Here is an 18,223-nt window from a genome sequence, read left to right as displayed (position 1 = left end):
TATACCCAATTTTTACACATGACATTCATTAGGACGATTATGTTGCCACAACTTGTTTATCATGTTAGAGAAAACCAGCATGGCTTGCAAGCCATCCCTCAGGGGTCTGTTAACTTAAAGGAGCCTCAGCTGTTGTAAAGGAGCAGAAGACAGCTTCTTTTACTTTAAAATGAAGCTAACTTTTTATAGAGGCCTTCTATAGTATCTCCAGCTCATTTTCCAATTCTCATTGTGCAGGTGTTCAAAGGAAGTTCCATAGGAGTGGTTGCCTCAGAGACAAAAGGAGGAAAATGGCTTTGGAACAGCAAGGCATTGACACCCGGATATATACTCTATCGAGTAACCCACTGAAAATAAAATTTGAAAACTTTGTTTTCGTGAGGTGCTGCAAAATATGTTTGGAGGGAGGATTTGACTTCAGTACTATGGTGAATTGTGTGGAAAAACCTTCAGTGATTTTATGTGAAAAGAAATCAGTAATTTTTTAAGGCTTTTTTTTTTTTAAATGACATAGCTGTGAGAGCTTCAAAAGTGAATTTTGGAAATCAGGCAAGAGGTCCAAAACTATGAGCCTTTTGTCTCCAAAATATCCCAAAACAAACAAAATCTAAACTGTTCAATCAAGTAACTGTTTTTTGCTTGTCATGATGCTACTCCCTATAGGGATCTTCTGTGAATGTCTGATTGTAGGGTTGGTTCAGATTTCATTAAAACTATCCATGTCTTATTTGATAATTCTAGAGAAAGTCTTCATTGTCTCTTTCCCTGGGTCACAAATACAAGCTTAGCCCTTTCACTTTCCTTCTCCTGCTTCTATATCATCCTGAGGCTGATGCACTTCAAAGGAGAGCATCCATAAGCCAAATTTATCATGGTTGTGGTGCCTTCTCTTTGCTTCCATATTACTGTCACCTCAGTCAGCCCTCTCTGATACTGATACTCCCTCCTTACTCCCAGCTCCCATTTCTAACGCTCTTCAGATCGCAATAGTAGAAAAAATGATTCACTCTTTGTTCTCACTGTACACTACCTTCTGAGTGCTCCTAGAGGAGACCAAGATACATCCTGAGGAAAGGGCTAATAAACATTGTTCTATAAACTCCTGTGAGGTAGGTGTCTTGTTAAGCACAAGACTGTGAAGATTTGGTGATAATGACACCCTGAGAATTTAAATGGAAGTTCCTGAAAATGTTTTCAGATCCAGTCAAAAAACTAGTGGGAAGAAGTATTGTTCCTCACATCATGTTTACTGTACACATGCACGTGACCCAGGATTAATTGCCTTTGAGACAAACCTGTGGCTGGTTAATGCTATGTTTGCTGAATAAGGAAATAAAATGCCTTTAAAGTTCCTTGAATTGACATTCATCCTAAACTGGAAGATGTCTGTGGGAGGGAAGAAGGGAATGAGGAAGACTTAAGTATTCTTAAATATGTGGGTTTTGCCCTGTACCGTAAATTGCAGGGGCTGATCTAGTTGGGGCTGGTCCTGCTCTGAGCAGGGTTGGACTGGATGACCTCCTGAGGTCCCTTCCAACCCTCATTTTCTATGATTCTATGACTGTCCCTTCTGCCCCAGTTTACAGTCACGAGTACACAGAGGCACACACATGCAATAGGTGTTCTCTTGTGGGTTTACTCATTGTCTGTGAATAAGTTGAACAGCACTCTCCTACACATATTGATCAATGATCAGTCATTAGAATTCATCCTGACTGGTTAATGTTCTGAACAATTCAGTAGGCTTAAATGATTAAAACTTAATGACTATGCATACTGTATAGCTTCTTGAGGCCTTCCTCCCCCACTGAGAAGGCATTTCTATGTTAAGATATTACTAACTCCAGTACATGCCAGAATTTTCCAAATCTCCTACCTAGAGGGACTGTGTTTCAAAAATTCTCAGCTTAAACCAGCCATTCACAATGCAGCGATGACAGCATTAGACATTTATAGGCACAGATGCTGAAAAGGTTAGTATTGAAGAGTCTGGTTACAACCTGCTGCACACATTACATTTTTGCTTTATGCTGGAGACCCCTGCATCAATCTAATGAAGAATGTAAACTTCAGAAAGTACTGATGCTGCTGCATGGAATTGTGGGGAGTCGGAGGAAAGCTGCTGGCCCATGCACGTAGTCTTACAATGAAGTGAATTGCAATGAAGTAAAGCAATCTCAGAGTTGGCAAACTCCTTTCAAGTTGTTCAAAACCCAGTCATTCTCCTTTCTCTGAGATTATGTGGACACTCAGATTATTTCTGTGTTGTGTCAGGTCAATAAACACAGCATAAAGACTGAAAGCATTCTCCTGAAACAGCCGGCTCACTTTCCATGGGATAGGAGTGCAGACATTTAAGTATTTTAGTTTACACTAAAATTTCATGAGCAGTCTCTCAGTTGCATGTCCTATCTCTTTTGCCATAGTTAGGTTGGCAGCCCTGTCCAGCAGTGCCTGATTTGCACTCCAGGAAACCCCTTTGATTACAGAGTGGCTAAGTCAGGATCAAACTAATAATTAATTCTCTCCAGTAGAGGGCAATGGTATGTCCAGGTTAACACCTTTGGGATATGGATGATGAGGCATTATAAATCATTTACTAACCCCAGCAGAATTAGAACAATTACAACCAATAAATTATAAAAGTGAAATTTCACTCAAGGAAACATTGTGAAGTACTGATATAAACTAGCTATGTATCAATGAGCCTTGAGGAGGAGGCATGAGCTTTTCCTCAGTGGTGATAGGGAATACTTTGGAAGTATTTCTTCATACATGTTTCTTAGTGTTTATTATTTGCATAGACAGGAAAACTGCCCTTTGCCAGGTGAAATGAGGCTACAGAATTGATTTAGATGATGCCCCAGACACTGGAGTGGGGCTCAGAAGACCTGAGTTCTGTGTCTGGATCTTGTATTGCTCTGCTGAGTGTGATTGGATGGTCACTGGGCTACAGTTACAAGAAAGAGCTGGGTGCTTACCTCCAGCCCACTGACAAAACCCTGCTTACCTTATGCCAGCATAAACTTCCTTGGCACTTAAATTTTCCCTGGTAAAGTCCTGGAGGTATTATGTTTCTGCTGTTCTCCATGACAATAACCACAAAAATCCTGAGAGTGCCAAGCTGCTTAGCATTTCTCTCAAACCTAGACACCAGCAGCATTCATAAAATAGGTGTTCCTCTGCTTATCTTCTGCTGACTAGGGAGCTGCAAACTGTCTTAAGCCATGTTGATGCCACCTTACAAAGCCCAGGACCATGGTTAAGAAACAAGCCCCATGACTTACTCCCATGCCCTGTGCACCCAAGCAGTATACAGGAAGTCCTCAACTTACAACGTTTTGAGTTACATTTCGCACTTACAGCGTTTATAAATTGACACCCTGTTTCAACTTTACAATGCCAGTTTCAACTTACAATGCTTGATCCGATGCAATGCCGTGCCAGCCAACAAGTTCGCTGCATCGCTCATCTCCTGAAGAACATCTGTCCAAACTTCCTTGGACACTTTCTTTAAGAAACCAGACAAGTCTCCAGAAAAACCTTCAGTCAAGTCTTCTGAGAAGACTCCAGCCAACAACCCTTCAAAAAGTCCAACCAAAAGCCTTTCAAAAAGTCCAGCAAAGTCATCACAAAGAAGTCCTTCCAAATCAATATGATTGCTATTTACCATATAAATACATTAATGTAGCTATATTACTCATCTATAATTGATCGAGTACAAAATTCTGAGGTATTTTTGGTCTAAATAAGGTATTGGGCCTTGGTTCAGGAGCCAACCCCCCATTTATAACATAGTTTCTTATGAGAAAATTGGTTCCAAGTTACAATGCTTTGACTTAAGATGCGGGTTTTCAGGAACCAATTATGTAGTAAGTCTGAGGACTGCCTGTAGATATGTTAGAGGGGCATTGCTCTCAGACTTTCCTGTCTGTCCTCCTATGTCTACTGGGTAGCCCCAGAGTACTGTTGAGTGTACACTCAGGACTCCTTCTGGCTGTCCTCATTGCTTAACTGCTGGGCTTGGTCACGTACAAGACAGGAGTAAGTGGCTGGGCAGGGTTGTTTCTTAGTGACCGCACCGGGTTTAGTAATATAGGAGCGGAGCAACAGCCCAAGGCCTAGCCACTGTATTATGGCTTCTCAGATCCTGCACAGTTGGAGGTTGTGCATGGAGCCCTCCATGGGACGTTATATTTAATCCTGATCCTATCCTGTCCTACCACAACCCTTTCTGCTTCTACCTCTATCAATTTGAGTCTCACTTATTCTCTGGTCCAATCATTATACATACGCAAATGAAATCTGACCCTGCCAGTATCTGCAAATGGAAATTATTTTCTGCCCAGTCCTGCTCACACTTTATTTTTCTCACTTCTACTGCCTTGTTGGCAGATCCCAACAATATCCCAGTTCCGTTGCAGGGCTTTGGTTGCGAAGATGGAGGAAGCTGGGATCTATTATTGTTCATGAGGAGAAAGGTGGACCAGTCAGAGACTATGATAAAGATCTGGGTGTCAGGGCCTAAAGAGGGAACATCCATAATGAAGCGGATTTAGGTTTAGTTCAGGGAAGGACCTTGCTTAAGGTTCAGCTTGGTCCTTACTTTTCTGAACCAGTTTCCTCAATTCTTTCCTTTCTTCTAGGCTTTGGAATCAAGGCATTAGTTGTGCCGTGTCAAATTCTGCATTAAACTGAACAGTGTAAAGCCACTGTAAATTCACTGAAGTCAGTGGAGTGATTACAAAATGATGCCATGTACCTGACATCAGAATCTGCTGCCAAGTTAGTAATTAGATCTCTCAGAAAGAAGAAGGAATCAGACTCCTGAGTGCTTCCAAGGTGCAAACCACCACTTTCCACTGTGAAGCTGCTGTGCAAGGTTATTGAACTCTGTAATCCCAGCTGTTACTTCTGATTTATTCCAAGACTGGTTATAATTGACTCTGTACCTTTGTAAAAAAGGTAAAGCATGATAACAGCCCTCAGCATCCAGATCAAATACTACTGCATGATGCACTGCTTGGGGTACAAAGGGAAATAGAAGACAACAATCATTGCAAAAACCCATTATCCATCAGCTAACTGCACTGTAACTCTGACATGTGGCAGAACTACCTGCAGGCAATTTAATTTGCCTTAAGAAGAATAGTTTCAGAACTGTAAGTGCTGTGTCCACAGTGATTTGATGAGTTTTATATAGCTGTACAACAGACAGCATGCTGGACTTATGTCTCCATTAGACTGTTTTGAAACTATGCTAAAAGCACAACTGTGGGAAAAGAGCTAATTTTTTTCATTAATTCTCAAAAGGAATAGTGATAAGCTAATTCCAGGCCATTTCATTCCCCAAATGAAGGGTCAGGCCATTTTTACACTTAGATGTGAAACAATAAAAAAAAATCTGTGCAAAAGTGGGTCTTTGTTGAACCAAATGTCACATTCCGAAATATAAAACACAGAGATTTGATTAACCATGTCTACTTTGATATATCGTCTTTTTTCTATAGGAAATTAGACCAAATAAATATACTGGACACCTCACATTTCAAGATTTATGTAATTTCATTGTGAATATTTCACACATCTTTCTAATCCAGGTTTCGTTCTGGCATGGGGTTTTGTTTCCACCACAACTCAAGTCCCGATTAACACATTACTGTATACTATTTCCTTGTGGCGTCACAACATATCAAAACTTGAAGCTGAGCGTGGATGTTTTAATCTGATTTTGTAAATTAGTTTCACTAATCACCAATATGATTAAAAGGAGTGTAGCTTTCCATTGGTATAACCAGGGTTTTAGAGAACAGAAACAGTACAGTATTTTTATTTCACATAAACATTTACCTGCATGTTCCCACTGCTTGCTTTACTTTCTCACAGTTCCCTCTTTCCTCCTGCTTCTGCTTCATATTAGAACAATGCTACATGTTTTTCAGTGTCCCGTATACAGTATGTGGGATACAGCCCAATGTGTACAGTATTATTATATTCATGAATCCACACTGTCCTTAATAAAGCTGCCCTACTTTCTTTCTTGCTATGATTTACTAACATGAGAAGTGCTGGGTACAGATACAGAAGCCTTATTAATATTCAGAAAAAAATCCTATATTACTAAGTACTTCTTGCTCATCCAATTTTGGTCACTTGCCCTAGATTAAAAGAGGCTGTGTGTCTTTATTCTCCTGAAAAGCTTGAATGCAACTGGAACATTAGAACGCTCAATTACATTTATGGTGATCAAAGGCCCTGTTGCAAACCTTACTCCTTGAGCTGTCCTTCTGATGTCAGTGACAGACTTCTAAATGGATTACTTTTGAGTGTCATGATTGTATGATTAGTTCCTCAAATAATAATGGATCCCTATTACGGTAACTACCTATCAATAGATGGACAGTATGGTCAATTGAATCAGCTAACCAGGAAAATTATCCTCTTAAATAAAATGGTTATTTAAAGTATCCTCATTTTGAAGGGGAGATTTAGGGTGTGATAGATAAGATGAGATGCAATGTAAATTTAAAGTGTTTCAGCTACCACGCAGTAACAGCTCATACACATGCTCTTGCCTTACTTTCATGGAGAGGTAACTCACCTCATATTTTCTGTAAGTTAAACTTGAACACAGATAGTTACTCCATGGTAACCAATTGCCATAAGTTCAGATCCTAGCTTACCCTGCAGTTACTTGTTTATGTGCCTATATCCCCCTGCCCCAATCTTTCCAATAGGACTTAAGTGCAACTGATGCCTGGATGTCTCCTTAAGCTTGCTGAAATGTGCAGGTTGCTTCAGATAGTGCAAACTCAGATTCTAGTGCACTTGAAATATCAGCAGTCTTAACTATTTTCAGCTTTTATCAAAACAGACAAAGGGAAGGAAGTTTTAGCATGAAATGTAGTTATAATATACTCTGAATGCTAGCTCATTTTGTCAGGTCTGTAACACTTTAGTGCAGAATATGTAGTGGTTAGTACAGACTTCCCAAACAGAAGAGGTCAACTTTGAAAAGTCTGGAAAACTTTACCTTTGACTATTAAAATTGAAAGACTTAAAACAAAAATCTAATCAACTTTTCATTATATCCACTCCCTTTAAAAAAAAAAAAACAACCTTTAATTTCCCTAATTTATCTAAACTAAAGTGGGTCTAAACTTTCGTTGATAGTTGATTCTACTTTCTGGTTCTTGTGCTCTTGTGCAAGAACTAAGAAAATGTTCTTGCACAAAAAATCTCCATGTAAAACACAACAACCATAGTTTTTCTTTAGGCTAAATTTGGCAAACCCTCCAAACATTTTTTACAATGCCTAAATTTAGTTCCTAAATGACGCTGTGATTTTCTAATGATCCAACATGTAGAACAGTTTTGAAATTTGCTCATATGGTGCTTTTAATAAAATAAGATATTTTTATACGTCGGTAGTGCCTGTTCATAGAAATATATTATGCAAGATATTCTAAATATATGTACATTTAACCTGGAAGCATGTTGGGACAAACTAAATGGGCTTGGTAGCGTTTACATAATAACAATAATTAAAGTTATGCATATATAGCTGTGGTGCCCTCAGCTGGTGCTGTGAGCATCTTCCCACTCCCTGGGCCAGGCCCTGACTCGTCTGCCATGACTTGATGGAACTGTAACTGAAAGGAAGGGTTCAGTGCTGTTCTTGCCTCTGCCCCGGACATGGTAATACTCGCTGGCTTGTCACAGTTGATCCTGGGGCTGTGCCTCCCCTACACCCTGTCCACTCACCAAACATAAGGGCCGTCGTGCCGCTGTGCCAACTCCTGGCTCCAGCCTCTTATATCCTGCTGCTGGGTCTCAGCCTCATCAGCCTCCGCTTGAAGTGCGGCCTTGTGGTTGCAGCCTGCCTTTCACTCCTAAACTTTGGCCCTGCTCTGTCCCTGCACCAGGCCTGTGTCTGTGGTGCCCACCGCAGACTCAAGATTGGCTATGCTCAGCCCGGGCTCTAGGGTTGGTGACCGACTCCAAGCCCCTTCCCATGAAGCTTGGAATTGGGAAGCCTTGTCTGGCTCCCTACTACTGCCCTCACTCATTCCCGGTGGGGCAGCATCATGGGGGGGCGAGGGGGTCTGCTCTGTTAGGTAGCCCCCCAGCAAGCTCAGCATCTTGCTTCCTACCTGCCCCCTGCACCTGGCTTCTGCCAGGGTTTTTAAATCTTTCATGGTGGTGGTCACAGCTGACGTCATCAGCTGGCCACCACCCAGCTTGATTGATAGCCACTTGAAATGCTGGCGCAGCGCTGGTGTGTGAGGCTCCCGCCCTGTCCTGGTCTGCCACCAGGGTAAGTTTCCTGCGGTGCTGGGGTCCCTGGGCCTTCCTCTGGGAGCGTTGATGTCTGTCCCCGGCACTTCCGGGCACTGAGGGCATTCCCCCGCTTCCACAATAACATTTATATGAAGGATCTGAAAGTGGTTTGCAAATATTAACTCCTGTGAATTAAGTAAAGAGTGAAATATTCATTTCAATATAAAATCTGGAACTAGAGGCCAGTTCTGCAAGTCACTGAGCTTCTCAACACTTTTCAAGAGATGCTCTCCATCTTGCAAGACTGAGCCCTAAGTGTTTCCTGTATGTTATCATTTGATTTGAAAACAGAGTCCAGTCCACTGCTCTACCCATGAGACGGTACTCCCCTTCCAATAAAGAAGCCACTACCTCAATGAGTTGTTAACTGAATCATAAGGAATTAGTTTCCGCCTGGACTTTAACAAAGGATTCTTTTACTCCATTCTAAAAGCAGTAGTTCAACCACTTGAGATAAAGGAGAATCTCAATGGAGCAGTTGCTTGGAACAGCAACAGATGTATTATGTTGGGCAGAATTCATCCGTGATGAAAATAGATTTACTTCAAGGGCATCTCCCAGAAGGAAATGTAATAAAAAAATAATGTACAGTTGTAAATATAATAAGTAAACAATACATAGCAAATGATACGGACAACATTTAGACTTGATGACTTCAGATTTCAGAAGAGTTTCATCCACTTGTCCAGAATCTAGACCAGCCCCAGCAATTATATTTTTATTAGTCTCCTTCATACAAACTATGTTGGAAATCGCTTGACAGAGTTAGATAATACATTTGCAGAGTTGGACAGCTTAGCAAATACACACCACTGTTTGAAAACTTCTGGGAATCACAGCTGTGCAGAGGTGTACAAAGATCTGAAAGGAAAACACTCAAATGTGTGTTTGCTTTGGGATACTACTAATAAAGTAACATACTGGTTATTGCTGTAGACCTGACTAAACTGGCTGGTGTAACAAGAAATGTTTTTCCATTCCCTTATTTTTTTGCATAAAAGATAAGAAAAAAGATTCTTTTTTTGTTTGTTTTTAGACCTCTAAAATGCATTAGGTGTCTGTCTAGTGCTCTGGGTGCCTATGCAATAAATAAAAAAAAATTGAAATGATAATATTTTAAAAAATCATATAAACAATCTAAAGGATTCCTATAAGTGCATTTACCTCGGTTCACTCCCTTTTCAATACTTGGAGAAGACAGAGGCTTTTCAGTGTGCTTGGCAAGTTAACAAAGCTCATAAACCACGGTGAAGAGTAAATTCCTAAACCTAGAAAGTAAGCAGCATAAATACTAGTATGTTAAAAAACAACCACGTCAAAATTTCAGCATTAGAACACTGTCAGGCAGCTTCATAGATGAAGACAGCTGAAATGAGAGAATCATGTTCTAGGTTCATCTGTTCCATGAAATCAGACACTCCTGGGATTAGCATCCACTTAGCTAGCCTATGCAGCCTGCATACATGCTGCAATGGGTAAAAAATGGAATTGGTGTCTCATCTTTTCGAATCACTAAGTCAGGTAAACAGCAGCAGCTCCTCCCATTGTGAAATGTTACTTGTTCTTGCTACTGTAGAGGCCTGGCTTACTCAAGGTAGCTGTGGGCGCATCTACACATCACCCTATGGCAAGGTAGCGATGCGCTAAATCACCATAGCCGCATACTCCCTGGGTATGGTGCGTTGTTACAGTGAAATTTACCTGTGCGCCATGCACACGGTGTTGTAACAGCCCACACTGCACCATGCTTTAGTACTTCCAAAAGTACTAACACATGGTGCCATAGCAATATTGCTGTACGGTGATGTGTAGATGTGTCCTGTATGTAACATATCTTGCACCTGTGCTTTATTATTATGCGTTTGCCCCATAACTGCTGTAAGGGTTCCTGCACCTTCCCTTAATGTATCTTCTCCTGGTCACTAGGATTCTTTACTAGAGGGACTCCTAATCTGACCTGGTATGTAACTTTCCCTGTATCCCAAAAATAGATTTCCACCCAATTTAATTATATTTAATATCCTATTTACTAGGGAATGCTTCAGAACTCTTAAATCAATATTATTTGTTTGCATTCTTCAAAGTGACTAATAATCTTATAATTCCACACCATGTTTTTCCTAAAGAAACTTCTTCGCCACAGTGCAAGCAGTGTAGTATGACCTATTAATACAAATAAACACTGTTAGAGCAGTTTACATGTGTATGACACTTTATAAACTTGTGGCATAACTGTCTAGATTAGGAAGTAGGGCCAAAGGTGGTTTTCAATATTCAGGGTTTCTGTAATATTAATTCACTGTTGTTCCAGGTGAGTAAGTTGTGAGTAGTTTTCAACTCAGTGGGACTGTTCATTTTGGGCAGCTGTTTAAGTGTCACCTGAACCGGCCCCTATATAAGCTTATGCAAATCATCTAGGCCCAACATTTTGAAGTATCCAGTAATTTTGAGTACCTCAGTTTTTTGGTGCCCAGCTAAAGACAAACACCCAAAAACTGAAGCCCCAGTTGGCAAAGTTGCACTCAGTTTCACCTTCGTAAAGTGTTGTGAGATCCATGGATGAAACATCACTCTGTGTGCAGACAGAAGAGCAGCTCCCTCTTGTAACTCATGGAGCTATGCAGAAAGTGCCATGAGTTACAACGATTGCCAGACCCCCTGGGGGGTTGGAGAATCTAGCTGCTGTTTAGAGCCGCTGGGAGCTGCAGCTGCTCCCTCCTAACAATGCCCCTCCCCCTTTACAGTCCAGGTGCTATTTTCAGGATGGGAGTGGGGAAAGGGAGTGGAGGGAGCTCATTCTGGGCCTTTTGCAGTCAGTGCTGGAGGTGGAGCAGGTGGATTGGTGTCCTGTCCCCCCACCTTGGAGGGGCTCCAATCCATGCACCTCGCCTTCCAGTACTGGCTGAAAACCCCCCAGACCAAACTCCCCCCTCTCCCTTTCCCTCCTCCCATTCTGAAAACAGTACCGGGACTGGGAGGTGGCACAGAGACAAGTTACTGAATCATCTGCATGAGGGTTCAGATTTTTGCAGGATCAGGCCCTTTTAAAGCATTCTGCAGCAATGCACTTGTGTTTGGTCATGCTGTAAAGTGCTTTCAGGGGCCAGATCAGGCAAAAATTGTCACTGTCTGCAACTTCTTGTCAGTCCTCAGGCTTAAATGAACATGTAAATGACTACACAAATTTTCTGCTAGTGACTTGGGAAGTCAAATTCACAACTGTCTTGCAATAACTCATATATGCTTAAGGTTAAATATATATCTTCTCAAAAATGGCTTCAGCCAATGGAAATACAGGTTTCCCCCACTTTATGCGGGTTCTGCATGTGCAAATTTGCTCTTATACGATGACCGTTTTCATGCTAAAAATTGGTTATATGCAAGATAAATTAACTATTATGCAATTGGTGTGGTGGAAGCCTGCAGTCAGATGCTTTGTGTGGTACATTGTGGGTATGCGCACACCCCTCCCCTCAGCAGGTAAGTCTGTGGGTGAGGGGGAAGGGGCTTGGGGGGGTGGAAATCGAGGCTCCCACGGTGAGGGAGGGAGCAGGGCACAGGCAGGGGGAGTGGCTGCAGTGAGTGGTGCCCCAGCCGGGCTGGGTGGCGGGACTATCGGAGTCCAGGAGGCTTGCCCAGGGACGCAGGGGCCCTTCCCCCCACCCCGTTGGCAGCACCATACATGAGGGGCAGCATGATAACAGCACAGTTGTGAAACTCCTGGCCCAAGGACAGCCCCATACCTGGCTCCTCCACAGTGCCAGCCCCTGCAGCCTGGCCTGATCTGGCCCTGTCAGCACAGCGCCCCAGGAGCTGTGAGCCATGAAGCCGCCCAGCAGCAGCACCCGCAGTCACCGCCGCTCAGGGCAGCTGGTGTTGGTTGTCACTGACCCCTGGTTGGCACTTGCCACCCCCCACTCCCTGGCATCACCAGTGCCGGTGGCATCTGCAGGAGCTCCCTGCTTACCACCACTGTGCTCCCGCCGCTGCCAGCGCTGCCATGCCCCACCAGCTGCTGGGGTTGCGTGTCGTTTATGAACACATGTACAGCATATATTTTGGGAAACCTGTAGGTATGCTCCAAACTTGTATTGAACAAGCTCAAGGAAGAAGAACAAGCTCAAAGAAGATTGTAGTACTGGGAAAAATGTCCTTAAACTCTAAGACATTTTATAGCTATGCATGACTCAGTAACATCTGAGTGGGACAATGAGACAGGTTTGAATCACCACTTGCCTTATCTTTGAATCACTCTTATCTTCATGTAAAACAATTGCAATTCCTGTTTCATGCTTTCAGAGAAGTTATATATTGTTCAGCTTTTTTCACTATTGTTCTGACTGGTTTATTAAAAAGGTGGAGTGTTGGAGTTATAGGCTCTGACAGTATCATTGTCATACAATACACTGAAGATGAACTGATATTTCTTTCTCTCTCTCTTTTTTTTTTTTTTTTGAGAACAGAGTGAAGCAGGCGAAATTACTTACAATCCAAAATCATTAAGGATCTAACCCAAATCTTTCCATGGACTTCAGCGGGGTTTAGCTAGAAGCCTCACAAGATATTTATAAAGGGACCATAATTTACAAGTGAACACATCTGAAAGGTGAATGGAAGACTCCTACCTGCCAAGTGGTAACTGAGTTCAAGAAGGCCCTTGGGTTTTTGCCTTTTACAGGCAATAGCTGATTATTTAGGTAATAAGTACTGTTCTTATATGCAAATGTCACTTGAGAGCCTTATATACAAAATGCTGACTGAATCTAATGCATTCAGTAGAATCTCTGAAAACAGGAGTTTAAAAAAAACCTGAGAAGGATTTAATATTTTATATCTCATTACAGAAAGTCCTATACACTTTAATAGGGATTAAACCAGAGTGGGGTCTGTAGAAATCACTGCAACATATACAGACTTGAACAGCAAATCTGCTCCTTTTAATTATTTTTTCAAATCATGTTATAGAATGTTGTAACAGTGATCAAATTCTACAGGAAATTTTCCATAAAGCTTGCAATTTAACCAATTGTACTTCACATTCTACAATATAAAGACTTTGTAATAATAATATATAAAAGGTATATAGGCTACAGCATAATATTTTATCAACTACCTGTAAGTTGCCCTGATTAAAAGTACAAATTCAGAAATATACAAATTCAGCCCCACACTCATAGGTGGGCTTTTCCATAGACTAAGTGCAACCTTATATTTTCAGGCTATTAACTTTAATTTAGACTAGTCAAAGCAGCAAGAAGGAGCAAGAAGAAAGTCTGTTTTAGAGAACATGTTTTCTGTATGTGTTCTCTTAGGCCTCTGCTACATATGACGTATATTATGCAATTAACTAGTTAATTACTGAACAAATTGAGACTGGTCACATATGCAAAGTAATTATAAAATTAGCTGGTTAATCATACTAGAAATTTAAACCAACCTCACATGCAAAGTAATAATCACATGATAAAAATGAGCCAAGGGGCACAACTACATGTTGCCCTATGGCAGCGTAGTAATCATGCAGGTCTACACATGATTGCCAGCTATGTTGCTGTAGCGACACGCTCCCTGTTTATAGTGTGTCACTATGGTGACGTAGCTGCAAAATCTAACCATGCGCCATGCACACAGCTCAGTAATTGCCCATACTGCACCGTACTTTAGTACTTCCAAAAGTACTCCCAAAAGAAAGTACTAAAGCATGGTGCCGTAGCAACAGCACAGTACAGCAATGTGTAGATGCACCCAGCCAGCTATAAAGTTAGTGCCTGACAATGTGTAACAACTCTATAGCTTAAACTTGAGTGTGTAGCAGGGCCCTTAGGTTATCTGGAGATGTTGTAGAATCTCTGTCCTTGGAAGTTTTTAAGAGCAGGTTAGATAAATACTTGGCTGAGATCGTTCAGACAGGGGTGATCCTGCCCTGAGCATAGGTTCAGAGTAAGTGGTCCAGACCCGAGGTCACTTCCAATTTTTCTATGATACCTATGGTGGTTAATAAAATATTTAATTTCAGTGTGGCTCAGTTGGAGATGAGAGTAATGCTGTAGCAAGTCTGGCTATGGTCAAGTGACTCCTGCCGCACCCCAGCTACCAAGAGTACCTTTCCTTTTCTAACCTTCCTGCCATGCCTTGTTGGAATTTATAATATTGTGGGAGGTTGCTCCAGGGTCCCACAGTGTCTATCTTGTGCTCTGTCTTGTTGCCTTCAGGCTATAAATCACCTTAGGGGCCATAATCATGGCCTCCAGCCTCCCCTGTAGCCATACCCAAGCTTTGCAGGTGTCACTCAATATTGATTCGGAGCCCTCTGGCTCCTAATGCAGCACTTGGCCCTTCAGGCCTCAAATACTTGTCTGGGCTTCGACTTTCTGGCCTTGGCCCTCTTACTCCAGCTGTGCCCCTCAGCCAAGATCCATTACCCTGGACCTCAGCCTCTGGTCTCACCCCCTCGAGTTCCAGTCTCTGATTTCACCCTCTTGGGTTTTGGGGTCCCCCACTCCAGCCTTCTGATCTTGCCCTTTCAGGCCCTGTGATACCCAGCCAGGCTGTTCTCAGCCTGCCCAGCTGCCCTGGGGATATCTGATCCAGGCCAGGCTTCAAGCTGGGTGCCCCTCAGTTGCCTCTGTAGATGCAACCCAGTCCTCTGGTGTAAAACTTAAAACATAACACAAATATAAGCAAACTGCTTCCCAAACTAAACTTCACTCCCACTCTGGGTCAGTACCCCACCACAAGCCATGCTTCCCCTTTAGCTGCTCTGTCTAACTCCCTTGGGTAGCTGAGGTGTTCATGAACTGTTTCCTGAAGCCCCTCTCCCCCAAGAGCTCCTTCCTCTGCAGCATGCAAGCCAGACTGCCTGTTTTGCCTCCAGTCCAGGGCTTATATGTTTCTAAGTCCCACCCCTTCCGGTCATGTGGCTCCTTAGCCATACACAGAGGTTTCCCTTTGCTTAATAGCCAGCTTGTGCTCCTTTGTTGCAGCCCCCCACAGCAGTCTCTGAGACTCTTGAATGACAGGAGCCTCTAGCCAGTTCTGTAGCGGGGGGGACTGGGGGGACTGACCCAGGTGCCAAGAGGTGCTACCCTGCTGGTGTGGGGCACAGGACTGAGCTGCAAGTGGCTTGTTTGGAGGGGAGGGGAGGAGAGGGCTGGGGGAGGGTAGCTCTGGCTGCTGTTTGGCTCCTAGGCAAGCATGGGGGGAGCATGCGCCTCCCCTCCCCCCAATCTCTGCATGGGGCAAGGGTGGGCTGCCACTGCAGGTTTTGCCCTGGGTGCCAAACCTCATTGCTACAGCACTACCTCTAGCTCCCTTTCACAAAGAGTACAAAATGGCTGCCCTCTGCAGATTTCTTAGAAATCTTACATAAAGATGCAATACACAGAATACAAAGACATCATCGTTCCCAAGTTACAGCTAACGCACCCACCGTCCACTGTACGTGACTCTGAACCATCCCTGCTTCCACACATAAAAACCTTGAGTTAAGCCAAGGGCTAGCTAGCAGAGCTAGGTGTTTGGGTTTAGTGGATTCTGCTTACTTGCACTAGTAACCCATGCACTTGGCAGAGTGCATGCAAGTTAAATCACTTGAGGGCTGACAGTCCTTCAGTGCTTTCCTACAATATCCCCTCTGTCCACAGGACAGACAAGGCTGGGATGGCACCTTGGCCTGACATGACATCTGTCATAATTCACTGGAGAACTGTCATAAGGTGGCTCACCTTCCTGTAGCACAAAGCAACATGGGAAGTGTTCCCAGAAGTCCTACCAACATACGTGCAAGAGTGCAGCACCACTGAGGATGCAGTAACTCAGGTCTGGCTTTGTGATGTGGTGGCTCAGACTGAAGACAGGCTAACTCAGGTGTCCAGTCCCAAATGCCCCTCACCTGAGCTAACAATGCAGTAAGTACATACCTGAAAGGTGAATTTGTTGATAATGTTAGCAAAATTATCTAATTTTAGCAAATGTTTAGCTAATGTTAGCAAAATTAAAGAAGTTAAAAAATCAAGCAAAGAAACCATAAACTCATGGAATGAACAGGATATGTGCCAGCTTCACCTCTTAGTCATTTGGGACCTATTCCCTACTGCTTATTGTAAAAACTTCAAACCACTGGCCTTGTATGCATCTTTGTTTGTAAAGGGAGTGAACTTTTGGACCAAAGAAATAAAAAGTATAATAAATACACAGAAGTTCAGCCTTTGTTTCCATTTAGTCTTCAGCTGTTTATTCCTATGATTTAGCTACATTCTTGGATTTTATTGTTATACACAGCCAAGGAGAGTTTGACAAAGAAAGCAATTTCCAAATGAATCATTCTGGGAATATATAGTCTATAAATAGTTTTGAGAGTCTGACTGATGCCCCGATACAACCTTGACATTTTCAGGTAGGGTAATGCTGCTGTGGTTATTTGACAAATGGACCTGGATCATGTTTCATTTGTCAGGAGCCCAAGAGTATCCATCCCAGTTACTTCAGCGGTACAGAGTGCACAGCAAGCAAAACTTGTAAAACTTACGTTGATCCTCTGGGATTGTATTACTCTTGCAGGAAATAAGTCTTTGCCCCAAGATGGTGGCAAGAAAAATAAAATTTCCTTGCATCATGTGAGAAATGCCTCTTATTCTGAACTTAATTGTCATATATTGGTGAGTTATGTTTGCAGAAATGTCTGTGCCATGTCTCCAAGGTTCTAGTGTACGAAAAGGCTTTTTTTCTCCCCAGCTATATTGCAGTGCAGTACATCTATTCAGGAGGAAATGAATGAAGCCACAAGAATTATACCATTCAAAAATTAATAATATAAATAATAAAAATGATTTATTATTATCATTTATCTGGGTTTCATTACATGTGGGTTGGCAGAAAACAGATAGAAAAACAGGATTATAATGTCCTAAATCTTTGCCCTTACCCTTTACATAGCATCAGAAAGCTTCATGGTCCTGAATGTTTTCCCTCAGAAATGATGTGACACCACTGTAACTACCCTGCCTTCATTGGAGTTGCTGTGGATTTGCACCTATGTAAGTCAGCACAGAATGTGGCTTGGATTTTTTTCCCTCATATTTTCTTCCTCTGTGGCAGAAGGAAGAGGTTTGTCCTACAAAAATGGCAGATTTGTAAGATCTGTACTGATCTTGGGGAATCAACACAAGTCAAGGCCATTTTGTACCTCTCTTTACACTGGATCTTAGCTCTCCCAGGTTGCCTTCCATAACACACAATGTGTGAGCAACTCAAAATGGGTACAGGGAAGTTACAGGGAATTTTAATAAAGGAACTTATGGAGCCTCTGATGTGCTTGTACATAACTACTCCTTTCACCTCAGCTTTCATGATTCTTCTCATGTAGATCATTTTCAACAATAAAAGCAAGGCAGCATCAAATGTGTATAGGGCACATGTATTTTGGGATGCAAAGGGGCATGTCAAAGGCCCACTGCCAGGGGATCTACTGCTACTTATTTTGGTAAAGCCACTTATCAGGTGGCATTCAGAGCATGGTGGGCTCCATCACTGACTTCCCAAAGGCCTTGTGGAGTCAATAGGGGTCCCTTGACAGACAGCAGTTGCTCCCTTCTTTTCAGCTGTATTTCAGTGCAGATCCCCTTCTTTACAGAGGGGTCCTTGCGGCATCGAACAAGGAGAGACCGTTCACCTGTCTACAGCTACGTGGCTCTGCTGGGCTCTACTGTCCTGCTCCTATAGAGACAGAAGGGACTGTGGCACTTGCAGAAAGACATGAAAAAGCCCATGCTGAAATACCAAAGGACATTTGTGAAGAACTTTTTAGATAGACTAAGTTGATGCAGTTTCATTCTCTTTGAGGCCAAAATGGCAGTTCACTACTTATTTTGCATTTTACTGTTAT

General features: G+C 42.5%; 1 long non-coding RNA gene across 2 annotated transcripts; it reads right to left on the bottom strand.

Moving 5' to 3' along the window:
* Nucleotides 1–8,794: 8,794 nt before the first annotated feature.
* LOC109301574 lies at nucleotides 8,795–17,996 on the bottom strand. 2 transcript variants are annotated; one of them, XR_002098560.1, is made up of 4 exons: nucleotides 17,874–17,996; nucleotides 16,065–16,259; nucleotides 9,505–9,608; nucleotides 8,795–9,418 (listed from the first exon to the last, which is right to left on the bottom strand). It is a non-coding gene; the product is annotated as an uncharacterized LOC109301574 (long non-coding RNA). The 2 variants fall into 2 exon arrangements; XR_002098561.1 differs by lacking the exon at nucleotides 9,505–9,608.
* Nucleotides 17,997–18,223: the final 227 nt, after the last annotated feature.

This window comes from Gavialis gangeticus, unplaced genomic scaffold (assembly GCF_001723915.1).
Source record: "Gavialis gangeticus isolate Ggan-Ray unplaced genomic scaffold, GavGan_comp1, whole genome shotgun sequence".
Taxonomy (NCBI): Eukaryota; Metazoa; Chordata; order Crocodylia; family Gavialidae; genus Gavialis; species Gavialis gangeticus.
This window is presented reverse-complemented; position numbering and strand designations above follow the sequence as displayed.